Here is an 18436-nt window from a genome sequence, read left to right as displayed (position 1 = left end):
TGGCCAGACTGAGAGGGTTAACCAGGAATTGGAGGCGGCCCTTCGCTGTGTTGTCTGTAACGATCCTGCCTCTTGGTCTCGGTTTCTACCTTGGGTGGAGTACCCACAACTCCCTGACCAGTACAGCCACAGGTATGTCCCCTTTTGAGGTGTCCTTGGGCTATCAGCCATCTCTGTTTCCCTCTCAGGAATCGGAACTCTCAGTACCAGCTGTGCGGCATCACCTTCGCCGGTGTCATCGTTTGTGGCGACAGACCCGTGCGGCCCTCTCCCGGACAGCTGAACGCAATCGCCTCCTGGCCAATCGTCGCAGAGCCTCCGCTCCCAGTTACCAACCGGGTCAGGAGGTTTGGTTGTCCACAAGGGACATACCTCTAAAAACAGACTGTAAGAAACTCTCGCCTCGTTTTATTGGCCCGTTCACCATTACTAGGGTCATCAATCCAGTCACTGTTCGCCTTGCCCTGCCTCGCACTATGAAGGTCCACCCCTCGTTCCATGTGTCTCAGATTAAACCTGTCGTCTCTAGTCGCCTGTGTCCTCCCGTACCCTCGCCCCCTCCTCCTAGGATTGTTGATGGTGGTCCTGCTTACACTGTTCGCCGTCTCCTGGATGTGCGCCGTCGGGGGCGTGGTCTCCAGTTCCTGGTGGACTGGAAGGTTATGGTCCTGAAGAGCGAAGCTGGGTGGCGCGTTCTGCTATCCTGGACCCCCAGCTCGTCCGGGATTTCTACCGTCGTCGGGGAGACCGTCGGCTGTCCTGAGGGGCGCCTTGAGGGGGGGGGACCTGTCACAGCTGCCGCTGAGCTGTGACCACTCGCACCTGATCGGCATCCGCCTGATCCTCAGCTGCTGCCATATTAGGACGGAACTCCTCCTGCACGGCGTCAGATTGTTGTGAAACCCTCAGCGATTCCTCTCCTGTCCCCGATCCCTGACTCTCCCCGCTGGATAAGGACCTCCTGGCTTCAACCCCCTGTCTGTCTGACCCTGAGACTGCCTGATCCCGATTTGGATTCCCGGTTCTGACCCTGGCCTGTCTGACCAAGAATAAGCAATTTCCCAATAAACGTCTGGTTTGGTATTCACTGTTCAGTCCCTGTGTCCATCCGTGCCTGGGCGTGACAGAATTAAAAAAAAAAAAAGCACACTTATTGATTAACTTTGGTTCCATTCCTGTTTTCACTTCTGCCAAACTGCTTCCACAGGATTATGTGAAAACAATTCATCGAAAGCTGCCTTGGTTTTCAGCCGGAGTGCCGTAAAACCTCGGGTTCTATTTTAAAGCCATTTTCTTGTTTGGGATAATAGCTTCGTGAGCAAAGGTTTCATTGTGTAAGGTTTTAATGTGACATTAAGATCACATTAAAATATGATCTTAATGTCATATTTTACATTAAGATCCTGCTCTGGCTCTGCTCTCGTATGTGTTTTTATGCAGCAGCTGGTTTGAAGGACCTCTCTATGTGTTGGGGTGAATGTTGGGCTTGTAGCTCTTTGTCTAGCAGGTGTTCCTGCTGCGGTTCATAACATTTCTTTTCTGTCCGATGAAGATGAAAATCAGGCATCCACGCCTACAAACTAAATAGCCGTATTCTGCTGACACCCAAATGACCTACCCAAAAAATAAATCAATAGATCTGATTGTGGATTCATGTCTTAACTTGGACGAAAGTCAAATTCCATCTTCGGTTTAGTGGATCCTCTTGGTTTCTGTGGGTCATCACCCTAATCTGAGGAATATGGTTTGCATTTTCAGTCAACAATTACGTCGATAAGAAGTTGTTATTTTCTATTATTTCCTTAAACTCTTGGCTGAAGTTTTCTCTGATCCTCTACATTACGACGTCACCAGGCGACTCTGGACCCATCCAACCACCTAACAGATCAGTTGAATGTGTGGATGTGCCAAAACTTTCTCCAGCTGAACAGAAACTAATCTCTGCACCTAAAAAGAGGAATGATCTGGAGCCAGTTATCCCAGAATATGTTACTGGAGCCAGTAACATATAAATGTTTCAGATTTATATGTGTGTGGGACACACATATAAATCTGAAACATGTTAAAACATCAACGTAATTGTTGTGCTTTTATTCTGTGATCACACAGATTACCACAGGCACCATGGTACAGCAGAGTGTTGCAGTTTCTGTCTGTAATATTTGGTCCAAACACCAGCGCTGCCTTGTTACCCAATGAGGGCAAGTGAAAACACAACGCTGAGCTCACAGCGGCGGAGGCATGATCTGGAACTCAAGTCTTGGCTGAGTGATTTCAGCCAATACTTGAGCGACTTATCTGCTGTTTTGTAGGACAAAGCGAGATGGAGTGATGAAGACGAGGGAGCTGATTCTACTGAAGGAATGCAAACATTGGGTTTTTTTTGCCTTAAAGTTCAGGTAGCAGCAATGGGAAACACAACATGCAAACTACAACGCCACGTTTCAATGTCTTTCATAGCTTGTGTTCAGCGTCCAAGAGAAAGAAATATTTCTGCCAACATTCCCCGTGCAAGAGCAAGTTAAAAAAAAAAAAAAAAAAAGATCTGGTTTATTTTCTCTTAAAAAATACTGCCCTTTGCTTTGTGTGAGGCCTTGACCAAACACTTCATGGCTAACAGGTTTTAAGGCTCTTTAAGAGTGCAAGTGACGAGCAAAGCTATAAGCATCTGTTGTGGAAAGTTGTGGTGGGCAGAAGAATTTTCTGCCAGATGGTTTGGAGAGTTTTCAAGAGACACCACACTGTGACGTACAGGAGGGTGGTCTGTCAATTTTCTTCCTGTGTCAACATTTTTCTGTAGAGAGTCCTCATCTGCCTTGGCTGTGTGTTTTCAGATCCTCATCCTGCTGGCAGACGTGACCCCTCTTCAACCTGAAAGAGGCTGTTGACCAAAACCCTGGCTTCCGGCTCCATCCATCCTCTTCTCAGTGAAGTGCGGTTCTTCTGTCCACTTTGCAGAAAATTGCCCCCCAAAAACTCCGGTCTCCCCCCTGTGTTCTTCTGTTTAAGTGTCATCTGACCTCATGACCTTCTCCCATGGCTCCTCTGGATCATCCAGATGAAGATCGGGGAGCGTCAGACGGGCCTCTAGCAGGGGAACTTTGAGTGCCGGTGGGATCTTATCCAGGATGGCATAGTTCAGTGGTTCCCAAAGATTTCCTTCTGGGCCCCACTCTGGATTACAACAAAATCGCCCCCGCCCAAAAAGAAAAAAAAAATCTACCGGGCACACACATCGTTCAACCAGACATAAACCTGAATACTCTGCTTCAGGTTGCACCAGAACTACAAACTATCTTTACAGTGAAACGCTTTTGTATATCTGTTTTTATGTTGTTGTTTTTTTCATTCATTCATTCATACCACTTCCCAAGAGTGGGTTCCCACAGTAACCTGTAAAATTATGGTCTCAAAGGGTGGAAATAACAGCACCTTTCTTCAAAAAGCTCTAATTAAAACCACAGTTACTGGACACTGACTGGAGGGTCCCGTCTCCTTCAGCTCTGAAATGGTTTAAGCAGCTGTGAAAGTCGCAGCAGCAGCCAAGAGAACATGAGACGTTATTTTATGGAAGGTGTTATGAAAGTTAAATGACGCTCCTCAGAGGACTTTTGTGACTGTGTGTAAACTTTGATGTTCTAACTTTGAGGAAGAGGAGCATGCGTTCCATTTCCTAGCAAGAAAGGCTTGGAGAATTCTTTTATTTGTGTAGATTCCTAGAAAAATCATGACAATAGTGCAAAAATAAGTTTCCATTAATATTTTGCGGAAATCTTTGCCTATTTTCCTGCTAATGTAAGAATAAATAAATAAATAAACAATATCACAGTTGAGGCATTTCCATGAAATAAGAAATGAGATGAAATTCACACATGAACAAGTTTGTTCACAGGATAAGTCATGGCAGTGACGGACATGAGCAGCTGCATGAAAAATATTCAGAAGTCAGCCGTGGCGCTCATCGTCCAGCAGCCAATCAGAGGAGACATCTGCGGCTGATTCAGGAGTTGGAGCCCGCCTACCTCCCCGAGGCGCTTTGCCTCTGCTGCAGCACATTTGTGTTTGAACGACTGACAACGGACTACTCTGTTAATAAGAAAGATTTGGAAACCATTTAAAAGGTATCCATGCCCCTTCATTTGATCACATTACATCCACAAGCTTTTGTGCACTGCTGGAATTTTAGTAACTTGCCAATTTAAAGACAGTAAGCAGCAATGAGAAGGAAACGAATGTGTGTGTGTTTTTTTTCTAACAGTTTAAAGAAGCATGAATAATCTTCCTCCGCATATTTCTGGCATTGCGACTCAATGCCTTAGAGTCGACTGCTGTCAAAGGTTTCGATTACCGATGCGGTGAGGAGAGACCTGAGGTTCAATGTCACTCAAATCATTGGTAAGTAAATCCTGACCGCAACGTTCCGATAAATATCCTTTTCTTAGTTCTGAATTGACAAACATCACATGGAGCTTCACGGATCACATGTAGGTTCTGTTATGAATGAACAGACCTGAGCGTGTCGAGCGCCATCTTTCAGAGGTCGTCCCAGAGGTCACCTCCAGCTCTCAGTGTTTTCATCCCAACTTTGTGGATCCTTACCTTTTGCCAGCAGGATTGTACTTGTGTTGCAAATAAGGATCAAACGAGAACCAGCGAGATCTTCCAGCAGGACGTTTAGATTTGTTTTAGCTAAGTGGCTCTGTTTCCTGTTTTGGAATAAATCAGGCTGAACGTGCCTGCTCAGTAAACAGTTACTTGTAGGGTAGTTTATCATCACATAACGACTATCGACCATTTGCAACCACATCACCCGATCGCATCTTGGGTGTTGTTTCCCCAGGCTTTCTGGCTTCTGCTTGTTCAAGTCGAGCTAAGTTGTGTGGGCTAGCTCACTTAGCCAGAGGTCAAAATACGTTGGTGTACATAACCAGACTTGCTCTAAAGATAGAGACATAACAGCAGTTTTAAAGTCCCTCCACTGGCTCCCTGTGGCTCAAAGAATAGATTTTAAAATACTGTTGTTAGTTTATAAATCACTGAACGGTTTAGCAACACAATACATCAAAGATCTGCTGTTGTTGTATCAACCATCCAGACTCTCAGGTCTTCTGGTTCTGGTTCTGCTCTGCATCTCCAGAACCAGAACCAAGAGAGGAGAAGCAGCTTTCAGCATCTATGGACCAAAAATTTGGAACAAACTTCCAGAAAACTGTAAAACAGCAGAAACCCTGACTTCCTTTAAATTGCAACTAAAAACACACCTGTTTAGAGTTGATTTTGAAATGTAATATGTAACAATGTATTGTTGATTCCATGATGCATGACTTTGTGTTTTTGTGTTTATGATGTAAAGCTCTTTGAAATGCCTTGCTGCTGAAATGTGCTATACAAATAAAATTTGATTTGATTTGATTTAAAGCTCTAGAGTTTTGCACAGTAGCTTCTCTTCCTGTTTCATATAAAGGCATGAAGTGAGTCAGTTCAAGGAATGGCTCTACTATGCATTAAACTTTTCTGCATTAAAGGAAAAACAGCTGCTGTTTCTGTTGCTGGTAACTGTTCCGTCCTCTGGAGGCGGTGCAGGCTCTTTTCTTCTATGCAGGTTCAGCTGTGACAGCTCCTCTTCTGATTGGCTGCCTGGAAGCTGCAGGAACTCCCCCACCATTGGACCAGCAGAGGACCGCGAACCAATCAGATGGTTAATCAGCCTTACCTGTTCCTAATATGCCAAGAAGGACACAGATGCTGACTTTTCCCTCAACTGGAATCTGCAGACCAACTTGGAGAAAAAAAAAATTATAATTTAACCAGAAACAAAGTTATAAAGTGCAAAGATTTCACTTCTCAGAAAGCACATTTCATTAAGGGAAACTGGAAAGTGGGATAGCAACCGTTTATGTAATAGACTGAACCAACTCCTTACTGTTCAGCTGCTTCTGTTCCTCCCAGCTCTAAATGGAAGCGTATGGGGGAACAACGCCTCCTCTAAGGTTCACAGGTAACTTTTAAAACTCATCTAAAAAGTATCGATTTTACAGATCGCCCTTCAGCCAGACTGAGATTTGATTTTTGCCCAACTTTTACTGCCACTGATTTGATTTGTTTGAACACATTTGCATTGACTTTTTAATTCCTTGAGGAATGTGAGTTCATCTTATTTGCCTTCCTGTTTGCCGCTTGGTTTAAGGCCAGGAGTGGAAGCACTTTATCGATTCGGTGAAAAACAAACCCAGATTAATGATGGCCTTTTTTTCACATTTTAAACTCTTGCAAATAGTCGCCTGCACTCTAATCCCAGGCAGGAGGGAATCGCATGATTCACTGGATAAGGATACAAAGGAACCACTATGATGGGTTCAAAATGTCAGGTGGGTTCCAACAGGTGCTGTGGGTGTTGGTCCCACATGGCCCCATTGCTTGGCAGTCGTGTCAGGTTTGGAGGGAAACTTTTAAATTAATTTAAAATCATATTGTTGTTGTTTTATGTCACACTGTCAGTGGCGTTTCGGTGTGCAGCCTTGTTTCTGGGCGTTGGGGTTTTTGGCTCTGCATTTAGGCTTCATTCATTTGTTCTGCATCAGGTCATGTTGTATGTTTCGGTTTTTTTATATTGTTGGTTTTGCCAGATTCTTTGGATTTGAGTTTGAGCATATTTGATGCAGGTCTGCAGTGTTTTTCGTTTGTTGCAGAGATTTAATTGATGAAAGTGTTTATTATAAGCAACTAGTCATTATTTTTGCTCTTTGTGTTTTTGCAGTTCTATCATTGTTCCCTGAGTTTCCTGGGTCTTTCTGTTGTCCGGTGTTAAGAATTAAAAAGAGAAATAACTTGATTTAGCTCGTTAATTAATTCTTTGTCCCGAATTCTTGTGTCTGTGTAAGTGTGCAGACAGAAAAGAGCAATCATACGACGTCAGATTTCAGATATCCAGAGTTTTATCCAAAAGTGAATACAAATACATACAGAATAACAGAACACCATTTACACCCAGATTATCATGAAGTCAACACCCAATGACAAAACAGAATATTACCTGATTCAAAAATGCATTTTTGGGAACCACTCACTCATCACCAAGCGATTCGAACTTCTGCTGTAAAACAAAATCATTTTATAGACTGCGTATTCTCCTCATTTAAATATATGCATTAGGAGGTGTGTTCTTTTCCTTTGTGTGGGCTGTCTCAATGTTAATTTTATCACCTCTTAGACCCAAACCCCCAGCTCTTCTTGTACCAGGCTCCGACCTGATTTACAGCGTGGAGCTGGAACGTTATCTCTGCCTCAAGATGCTTTCACAAGAAAGTAGTTGGTGTTTTTTTTATTGCCCTGATAGCCAATACACTCCCTGTCTGAAATGTTCCTTAAGGAGTATAAGACTGCTTTCTGATTAGGAATTTATGTAAGTTCTGAGAGTCACCAGCTGTCCCAGTTTGGATTTGTATCTAAGTTTATCTTAACCTAAAAGTTAACTTATGTACTATTGTGCTACTTTAAAATTCTATTTCAACACCGGCCAGCTTTCGGATTGTGTTGCTTTATGTGTGAGGGCGGATTATTTTTCCTTTGTTTTTTTTTCTAAGTTTGTACATCTCATGTTTCGTTTCGGGTCACTTCCCATGTCATAAGCTTTCCATCTATCCATCTTTTCACATTCTGGTCCCTCGTGGGGTCAGATGCCTATGAGGGACCAGGGACGCTCCGGGCGAGAGGCGGGGTCACCCTGGACAGGTGCAACACAGAAACAGACAGGACACACAACCGTGCACACACACTCACATATAGGAAGAATTTAGAGAAACCAATGAACCCGACAGTCATGTCTTTTTTTGTTTTTTTGGACCGAGGAAGCCGGATTACCCATGTATCCAGGTTGCTGTTAGTCTTAAATATCTGCAACCTGATCCTGCTTGGAGTGTGATCCTATATATATGAGATAGGAGATTACATGTAATTATTCTGCGGGGAACATTTGCAGTGTTTCACGCTGGTTTGCCTGCCTGAAGTGGTGTTTGGATTCGGGTCGAATGTCATTGGATTGACGAATGGATGAAGTTATTGGGAAACCCAATGACAAATGTGATGACAAACGTTGTCAGTCGACTTTATTCTCGTTGCAGGATCAAAGGTGGGTCATATCAAACTGGGATGTGTGCAGCGCAAGCAGCCAGACCACAAAACAATGTTTCATGTTTCTAACAACAGAAGGACGAGGATTTGGCCAGAGAGGAGAGGAGGAAGAAGAGGAGTGAGGCTTTGGCAGAGGAGTTGAGAGTTCAAACAGGAAGAGGCTTAGGATAAAACGCTCATTTCTGTCATCGAAATGATTTACAGCACACAACTAGATGCTGATGGAGTTCCTCTCCCTGCGTTTTCCTCAAGCAGATTCTCTTAGTTCTGTTCCCATTTCTACCTATTTTTCTTTAGTCTGGAATTTTGCAAATGACAGTAAAATGCGTTCATGTGAATCTGATCCAGTCTGTTGCCACTGATTTCCCATAATTCTAATTGACAGGCCTTGTCATAAAAACTTTATTTTACGACAGAACATCAGCAGAATAATGTAGGAAACACAACTCATCAATTTGACCGACTTATCCAAACACCAGGAAACCAGGATGGGTCATTTTGAGGCGCTGACATGTTCACTGATTTAGTCCTGAGAGATGAACTGAGGGTGCTGCAGGAGAGACGTTGTCTCATGTTTTGCCACTTGAACAAGTCGTTCTGTGAAATGCTCTGGCTGTTTGGGAAAGCCTGGGAACTTCCCAAATGATTTGAGAGAACAGATGGATAGAAAAATGTTGGGACAGTTCCTATTCCTAATAAAATACAAATAGTTTCTCTCTTTCTCTCTAGTGTCGTAGTTAGAGCAGAAATGTTGGCAGGAAGCTCAGAGGAACTGAACACCAGCAGGACCAGACACAGAACTGGTCTAAAGATAATAATCTTACATAAGGATTGTGCTTTCAGGGCTAATAAGGGCAGTTCACAAAAAGAAAAAGAAAAATAAATTTAAAAAAACCTAATTAAAAAAGAGACTGAAGCCTGTTTGCACAGCAGAGCATTCAGCCAGGGCTTAAAGACACACAGCATGTCAGAGAGTCACTGAGTGGGAATGTGGACGTTTATTCTAAATAGAGGAAACATGTTCATAAGTTGTACATTTACAGAATAGAGATGATTTCTGTCCTTAAAGACACATTGATGAAGTGGATGACTGCAGTTGCTCCGGTGCCACATGGGTGCTTCTAGAGTTCTGCTCAGAGATCCAGTCTGGGTGATCTGACCACTGATACATCATCATCATCTACCAGCAGATCAATATGATCTCTGATCAATCACTCCCTCTGAATCCCTCCATTAGTCCCTGATGTTCTCCATCAAGGTGATGTTTGATTATACACACCTCGATCACCTTAAAAACAATCAAACCTGTTGATTATTTGTGATCAGCAGGTTTGAGTTAATCTGCTGATCCAATTTTAGTGAGAATGAAATGGAAATGGATTTTATGCGCTTTGACGCACGGAGCAAAGAGATGAATCTGCGTTACAAATGATGAGACACAAAGAAGAAAAGTTCTATTCAGATTGGATTTTGGTTTCCACATGCTTTTATTTTCTTTTCTTTATTTTATGCGCGTGTTGGCTTATTGTCTGAGGATAAATGCGCTTCAGTTTAAACAATAAAATATTAAAATCATAAAAAACATCGGACTCGATGCTTCTTGATGTGAATAACACTGAATGTCGTCAGATTTTACTGTATTTGTGTGAGTTTTGACGCTTTGTGCTTTGATATTGTCCACTGAAAAAGTTTGCCTGGCTGCTGCACATTTTAAAATGTGTGCGTAATGTGAACGCACACTTCGATACCACATTCATTTTTGTGCATGTTTTACGACTTGTGCGCATGTGTTTTTAATCGGCCTAAGTGGGAAAATCCACATTGTTTGAGAGGGAGGGGAGACGCTTCGGATTGAGTTTGTTTCAGTTTTCAAGTTATTTAAAGCAGATTCTTATATCTACCATGTCAGCTTGAGAGCTCTGAAACACAATTTTTTTTTCTTTTAATTTTTTCTTCTTTTTTTTTTTTACAATATAAATCAGTAAAACTTAAGGTGCTGCGAGATAAAGCAACATCAAAACCAGTAAAAAGTCCAGGTTCAATTTATTTTCTTTTTATTCCAAACTCAGTTTTTATAATTCCATGAGTTACATAACGCTGAAAAAGGGGAGTAATTAATTATGTTGCTTCTGCAAGGGAATTAAAACCAGATTTACATGATCAGCATGTTGCTTTGTGGTTCTATTTCTGCTTCTTCCTCTTCCTGCTTTTGGAAGAGGACCTTGTCTTAGTCATTTTAGTTCATTATGTCTATTTCTTGATGCAGTTGTTTCTTGGGTTTAGTTCCTCTTTAGTGTTGGATTTATTTTTCATCCCCTCAATCCTGCAACCAGTGGCTCCATCAGCCCAGATCCATTATTTAAAACTTTTCCAGAACTTGTTTCAGTTCTCCTCATGTTTCCTGGCTGGTTTTATCCCTCTGTGGTTTTGGTGTCGCCATCGGCCCTCTTTATGACTTTAAGTGAACAAAATGACCACATGAATTTTGTTGATTGTATAAAAGATTTCTTGACAAAATCGGAAACGACTCTATAATCAGAATAAAGCCCTTTGAGACTTTGTGTAATTTTAATAGTACCCTGGTAAAAAATAAATAAATAAAAACTATGATTTTATTCTCGCCTGTAACTTGAGTAAAATTTCAGAATGAAGAACAAACACGCTTCGGGAAATTTACCAGACACACATCTTTTCTTCCTCTTCTCATCAGACCTGTTGTGTTTTTTCAGTCTACGACCCCCCAGCCCTGTAGGTCATGACCCCTGGGATGAGGCCCCTAGATTTTCCCCCTTCCAGATGCCTTCAGCTCATTGTGTTTGCCTCTATTAGGGACGCAGTAGGCTTCACCCCGTCTGGAAAGTCCAGGATGACATCATGCTTGGAGGAGGACAGGCTTCGCATCGAAAGTGAAAGTAAAGCTGTGATTTACAAGAGCAGGAGGCGTGCAGGGCTCAGTGAGAGGCTCAGTGAGGAGCTGCAGTGAGGCATGCAGCACAACGGCTCCACTGGATCATTAACGTTTTCTATGAAACGGGAGACAGTTTGATCAGAAAGTCTGGCAGCAGAGAAGCTTTACGGAACCAAACCGCTTCTTCATCTGCGGTAAGTGATGGTTCTGTTCTGGAGAGTTTCTGAATGCTCTCCGTAGGATCGGATGCAGAGTAATAATTATAACAAACTTGGAGAAACGAGGATAGATAGATGCCTGTGTCTAGTATATGCGAGTTCAGTTGATTTTTTTAAAAAATAATTTTATTTGTTTTTTGCATGGAACTGCAGAAACGCTCTTCTGTCCAGTCAGACACACAGAGGGACTTTGGACTTGTTGCTCCTCTGCAGAGAGGAGCGGGGAAACGGTCAGGGAACAGTCAGGAAATCACAAACATCTGCTCCACACGTTGATCGTTTCCATGTTTCACTTCCTGAAACAAAGGCATCATTCTCTCTCTTCAATTTCCATTGCAGAAAAACGGGATCATGGAAATCTTTTTTTTTTTATGGAAATCAAAATTTCTTCTCTCTTTCTGAATATACAGACTTATTTCTTTTTTGGAGAGGGGATGAACAGGGAGGCAATTTTATGCAGTTTTTCAGTTACTGGAACAATTTTTTTTTTTCATGTGTCTAAAAAAAACAAAAAACAAATCTAAAATGACTGTGCTGCTGGTCTCAGGTTCAAATCCTGGTGTTCTTCATATTGTTTTTTTTTTTTTGTAATATGAAAATGAGCCAGTAGAGTAAAAGAAACAGGGACTTTTAAAGGCCTGGATGCTTCATTAACATTAGAGGAGGGGAAGGAGAGTGAAGAACACCAGGAATTAAAAGTGAAAGGACAAAAGTTGTAATCAAGTAAAAGTAAAAGTATTCTGTGAAAAAAAAAAAAAGAAGGGGGTCAGGGAGAGCCACTCAGACAGACCCAGATCATCAGATGGAGAAAAATTTTATTTTATTTTCAAATTCTGGTGCTTAAAAAAAACATTTTAAAAAATCCTGCCAAATAAATAATTCTAAAATAAAAAAGAATAATAATATTTTTCAATCCAACAAACTGTTTGTTTCTGGTTTATGACTAAAGTATTTATTGAAGTTGCTCAGTTTGGGCAGAGCATTGAGACGTTCTGCTCAATAAGAGCATTCGTACTGTGTGCGCATGTTCTCAATGCCTCATGTGCCACTTGAGTCATATTAATGAGAAAAATAATAAATAATAAATATGAACAACAATGGGTCACGTGAAAAACATGAATAGCGAAGAGGTGATTATTAAAATATTCAGTGACCCTCCCCTCTGGCCGCATGACTGCTTAGATAATGGTGGATGCATATTCAAGTAAATTAATAGAAAACATAAAACATCAAGTTTCCCCGTGGTTTTCTTTTGTGTTTTGAAAGAAAACCAAAACGAGTTTAAAGTTTTGCTTTCTGTCGTTTGTTTAGTTCAGTTCTTCGTGCCGTAACCACCTCTTGTGTTCAAAGGAGTAACAAACTGTTACTGACGGCGTTCACTACAACGCCGAGTTTGGTGCCGTTGTGGACGAGTCGATTTAAATAAATAAATAAATAAATAAGAAGAAGAAAATAAAAAAAAAAAAACAGAAATTTGAATTGGAAAAAAAGTGGGGTTTTTTTCTAGAAACTTTTTTGAGCTCAGATCTCAGCATTTCTGAGTTTTTCCCTTCATGCTGTTTTTTCCCATGTCACCTTGAGACGAGTCTTGTCATTTTTCTCTCTCTTTTTTAAACTTAAAGCTTGTGCATCAGGACACGTTCCTCATGCTCGCCAAAAAGTGCTGAAGTTACCCACTTGTGTTCTGAACTGGAATCTGGGTTGTGAATATAAACGTGACGAAAGGCTTGGATGTTGGTGTAAAGATGAGTTGGTGGCAAATAGTTGGATTTGTTTGCTGATGGTGAGACAAGAGGTTTCGGCTGGATGGCTGGCCTGAATTTGTCTCTTGAAAATTGACACCAGTTTCCTGAAAAGGCGATATTTTAAGTCTACAAGCTTTTCCATCAACTTTACAATTTTATTTTATTTTTGTTAGGGTTAAACACCACAATTTCTCCAACATTCCCCCCCTGTTTATCACATATTTGTTCTAATTTTCATATCCCTCCTAAACAGCCACTTCAAACGGTTTTCAGCTGGGAGTCCATTTCTAAGAAAGCAAACATGTTTACACTCAAGGTTTATACTCAGTCCAAAACTTAGAATCAGGATACACCTCAAAAGAATCCTCATCAGAGCTTTCTCTGTTAGACTCAGGATCTTTTGCCAGTAAAGGATACATCAGTGTCATCTGGTTCCCCATGGGCTAAATTGCTGTAGTGATGAGACGATTAAACAAAGAATGCAGGCAAGGAATACAACAGCATCCACACAAGGTTAGAATGGCAGCAAAGACAGCCATCGACACAGTAAGGGTACGGAGCCCCTCAATGGCCTTCGTCAGGCCGCCATCAGCTGCTGTGTTGTTGGGTAGAAAAGTGCAGCATCCTTCACCAAAGATCGCTCACACTCCCCCTCGTTCAGCCAGCACCGTGTCCAGTGCCATGCGGTTCTGTAAAGCCATCAGTGATGTAGCGGCCAGCTGCTCGTGCATCGCCTCGAAGCCTGCCTGTGTCCAGTTGCCCAGTTTTTGTACATTGAAATGGATGTAGTTGATTCTGTCAGCGTTTTTGTTTAATGTGCACCACCAACAAATTGTGGATTCAAAACCTGCTGCAATTTGGTCGGCCAATTTATACTCATCTGGTACACCACGGGGAACACCAATGGCAACGATGTATGTAGGATCATTATTCCTCCAGGTCAGGTCTCGCTTCTGCAACTGACGCCACTGCTGAGGCACAACATCAATTAAAGCATAAATTAGATTATCAGCAGTCATTGGATAAACAGAAACAGGCAATAATAAAGAAATTAATGCACACATCTCTGTTACCTTCCGAGGTAATCTATCAAAAATTTTGTCATCACCGCACCACCAGACATTAATGTCTTTTTCATACATTAATTTATTCAGAGGTGTCACAATTTCCATATAATTAGGAACCCAGTTTTGACAACTTGTCAGCAAGACTCTTTTTCTCAATTGGTATTGAGAAAAAGGCATTACTGATGTCTACAACCGTGAATACTTTTGCATCTGATCTAAGAGAATTCAACAATGTGTGTGGATCAGGCACATGTTTTGTGTCTGTGTACAGATAGGTCACAGTTATCTTGGCTGGGGTGACCTTGTTGAGTCTCGCTTCATAGTTCCTATCAGGCCCAGGAACTGTTTTGAACCAAAGTGTGACGTGCAGATAATTAGGAGACATTTGATCCTGTGGGGCAGAAATAGCTTTACGCCCCCCTGCCAGAAGTGTTTGTGCTGTGTTGTGTGGGGGGTTTTTTGGGCACGTCCTATGAATAAAAGCAATGCGGTTCCCCATGTCCCTGGACAACAAAGAAATCCCCCTCTTTTATTTCTGACTGCTATGTGCCCATCAGGGGTTGGGATGGGCACATAGCTGCAAGAACCCCAGCTGCAAGAATCCATCTCTCCCCAATAAGTTTACTAGGCATTCTGGAAACATTACGATGGATAGCTGACATTCCTGACCCTGTGGATCTCTAAGCCACACTGACTTTAATTCATTAAATTGGGTCAATTTTCCCACAGCTGATCTTATGACTAGTGTCATAAGATGTTTACCCCATGAATGGGGTAAACATTCTTTTTACCCCAGGAATGTTTTCTCTACATGTTGTTCTACATGCACCCATGTCACAGAGGAAATTTACAGGTTTGCCATTTATTAGGGTTATTTCAGGTCTGTCCATAGAAAGTAAATCCTGAAGATTTAACTGGACCTCTTCACTCCCCAACTTCTCTGATCTTAATAATGCTGACTGTCCTGTGTTTTTGTCCGGGCAATCTCTGGCTAAATGTCCTTCCTGCCCGCAACACCAGCACCCTGAGTAGCTTTGCCTGTAGTTTCCTCTCCCCCTTCTCCCTTTTAAACCTCTAAGGTTCTGACCTCTGCCCCTAAAGCCTTCTCTTCCTCTCCTCTCCTGATAGATCACTTGTTCCTCATCCTGGAAAAAGGCTCCTGGAACCTTTTTCTTTTCTTTTGTAATTTCTTTCTCCCCACTTTCTCGTTTTTGTGCTACTTCTAACCAAAATTGTACATCATCATACCCTTCCTCGTACATTTTTTTTTAATTTGAATTTGTTTTTTGTTTTATTTTATCTTGCAGTAGAATTAATTTCTGTATGTTCAGACTGCCATCAAAATTATACTTTGTTATCCATTTACCTAAGTGTTTTATTTTTCACCGATCCTGATCTTTAATAAACTTCCAGTTGTTTCATTTTAGACTGTCTATTGGGTTAGTTTTACTTATCCCTTTCCCCATTTTTTTTTGTAAAAATTTGGACCAGTTTTGTCGACTCCTGGGGAGTCCTAGAAACTGGAGATCTGATTCAGTAGGGCAGCAATTGAAAGAACCTGTTGTGGTAATTTCTCACTTCAACTCTTTCGAGTGGAGAGTTCTTGCCTGTGGATCCACAAGAGGTTTGCTGCTCACAACCCTACTGTTTTATATGAGATAAAATACCAAGTGGTATTTATACCTCCAATCACACTCACATACACACACTTTTTTTTTGTCAAGCGCCTGTTTCGCCGGCCCATTTGTTTGACCACGGGTATTCGTCTGGCCCCACGCGTCCGTTTAGCCTGCAGATATTAGTTGGGCCGCTGTTACTGCCCACAACAGGACAAGGCCTCCAGCCTTGCAGCACCAGGCTCCGTCCACCTGTCCACGGATTTTGTGCAACTACTTTTACCTGTTAGAGTCTAGAATTGACAGGGTTTTTCACTTGTGCGCGCAACGACCCTCAGTCAAAGAAGAAGTCACTCTTCTCTCACACAGAAGAATGATTTCCTCTCTAAAAAGTCACTCGCCACTTTTTAAAGAAGAATCACTCACCCTCTCTTGTCTTTCCCTGGAGTGTCGTCAACCTTCAGATCCCAGCAGGCAGGCTGAGCCCAGTCCTTTAACAGGTTCTCTTGCCGTGCGCACTGGGGTCCGCCACACCTGCCGGAGTCTGTCCAGTTTATGACATCCGGCTCATAAGGACCAAAATGTTAAGGTTAAACACCTACAAAACACATATTAATAAAGACAGGAAAGACTAAAGAGTTAGATTCTTTCTTGCTTGCGAGGAGAACGGACAGAGATGTGCTTTCAGTTACAATCTCCTACCGCTCTGAAGCACATTTGTCCGCTCCTCTCCTTTTATTGCTTTCAGGATCCCTAATCACAAGGACACTGTGATTAGGGATCCAACTCCCTAATCACAAAGGGAGGGGAAACAACTCATCACATAGCTACAGCGCCAGTTATCATTTACTAAGACACAAATTATCCTGCATTAGATAATCTCGTTCCAGACACAAAGTCTAACAGAATGTGTAGTGAATCTTCACAGTGGCAGTTTTATAGCAATCCAGTAACTCAACGAAGCAGAGCTCTTCATCAAGAGATAAACCTGCAGGAAGACGGTTGTCTCTGCTTTCCATCAGTGAGGCCTTCTGAGAAATGAATCAGAGCAAATCAATAATACAGAAACATTCTTAATCCTATAATGAGATCAATTAATAAAGGCATAAAAGAAAGATAATACTATAAGATTATATGAGAATAACGAATATTTGATGTATAATATCACAATTTCTCCAACAATGTTTTTCTGCATTAATTTATACAGAAAATAGATGTAATTTAGCACAGAAGATATTCTGAGTCTGAAGTCCATGTGTGACAGTCAGAGCAGATAAAAATGAAATATTACTGCTTTATGATATCCATGATGCAGAAACACAGATTTATGCTACTTATTTTGATTTTACTGCAAAAATACTTGATGATTTTTTTTAACCAAATGCTTGCGTTTTAAGGTTTTTCCTTTTTAAGGCAAAAACATATCTATATACACAATACAACATGGAACGTATTAAAATTCAAAATTACTTTATTGATCCCAAAGTGAAATGAAAACACCTGTGGTATCAGTGGCTGCGATTCAAGTACAAATGTTGAAAAAGAAAATGCAATTTTACAATAAATCATGAAGGCCTGATATGAGGACCAGCTCAGGACTCAGACACACAGAGCCCAGTTTTCTGTTGTTCTGAGTTCTTCTAGCAGCCGGGTATGACAATCGGACCTGCAGTGCTTCATGGAAAGTCCAAGTGAAATGGCATGTGGATATGTTGATATAGAAACAATGAGTGGAACGGGGGTGAGATAATAAAGTAGATAAAGTGTTACTGCATGCTGAGCTGCATAATGAAGGGGTAGAAAACCCCTTCGTAGAAAACTATGAATATAAAGGGGTTTTCTACCAATTCATAGAAAACTATGAAGGGGTTCCCTTTCATAGTTCACGCCTGTCCTTTGTTTCCTCTGATTATGTCCCAGTGCATTTAATCCCACCTGTCTGTCATCCTACTCTAACATCGTAAGTCGTCTGGCCTGCTCTTGTTCACTCTACTTTGTCTGAGCTCTTTGCCTTGTTGCTCACCTGTGCTGCCCAAAATTTGTGTTTTGTAAATTCTTCACTAAAACCATCATCATTTGCTCCAACAGCCCGGGTCCACCGTGTCATCCTCACCATTAGTGATGGATAAATGAGGGGTCATGAAGCGTTTTGACACAAAGCGAAACTGTATTGATACCATGTCACTGAATACTGACACCTGCTGGACATTAAAAATCCCTACAGGCAACATAGTTGACAGACTGATTTGATGACCTAGTCTATACATTAAGATTGAAGTCAATGATACTGAGTAATTTATAAAATGACTTTAATTTATGAATGACTATCCTCTGTATATCTGGGATTTAATATGTTGGATTCATTTAAATAAAGCAATTCTGTCAAACATATGCAACACTTAACCTGCAGAACATAATATGAATATAAACTAAGAGTCAATTTCAGCTGAATTAGGATTCAGACAGATCAAATAGAAACTGAAAAGAACCGCATGAAACAACAACCAAGTGAAAACCACTTCGACACCATGGCGAGGTTATATCTTTCAGTCAGGTGTTCCATGCAAACATAACTCTATATAAACATCTCAGCATTTGGCATGAGTGCTGCTTTTATAGGTCGTGTTTCCAGGAAATGGTCAGGAATTTCTGGTAGGCATAAAAACTCCTCTGTCATTAATTTCCATTTCCAAGCGAGAACTAAACATTCTAGCCGTCGTCGCTGACAGACAAACGGTCAGCAGTTATGTCT

At 41.5% G+C, this 18436-nt stretch overlaps 1 protein-coding gene and 1 long non-coding RNA gene across 2 annotated transcripts in view; both read left to right on the top strand.

Moving 5' to 3' along the window:
• Positions 1-4030: 4030 nt before the first annotated feature.
• On the top strand, positions 4031-9560 carry LOC129363585 (uncharacterized). Its single transcript, XR_008606326.1, has 3 exons — positions 4031-4121; positions 4259-4395; positions 5575-9560. It is a non-coding gene; the product is annotated as an uncharacterized LOC129363585 (long non-coding RNA).
• Positions 9561-11102: 1542 nt separating this feature from the next.
• LOC129363584 (uncharacterized) overlaps positions 11103-18436 on the top strand; it is a 37162-nt gene continuing 29828 nt past the window's right edge. The window contains exon 1 of the mRNA XM_055035774.1: positions 11103-11232. The gene's annotated coding sequence lies outside the window, so the exon portion shown is untranslated. The remainder of the gene's footprint in view (positions 11233-18436) is intronic.

This window comes from Poeciliopsis prolifica, unplaced genomic scaffold (genome assembly GCF_027474105.1).
Source record: "Poeciliopsis prolifica strain line A6 unplaced genomic scaffold, Auburn_PproV2 SCAFFOLD010, whole genome shotgun sequence".
Classification (NCBI taxonomy): Eukaryota; Metazoa; Chordata; class Actinopteri; order Cyprinodontiformes; family Poeciliidae; genus Poeciliopsis; species Poeciliopsis prolifica.
The sequence above is the reverse complement of the archived record's forward strand: the minus strand, read 5'-3'. Positions and strand labels throughout refer to the sequence as shown.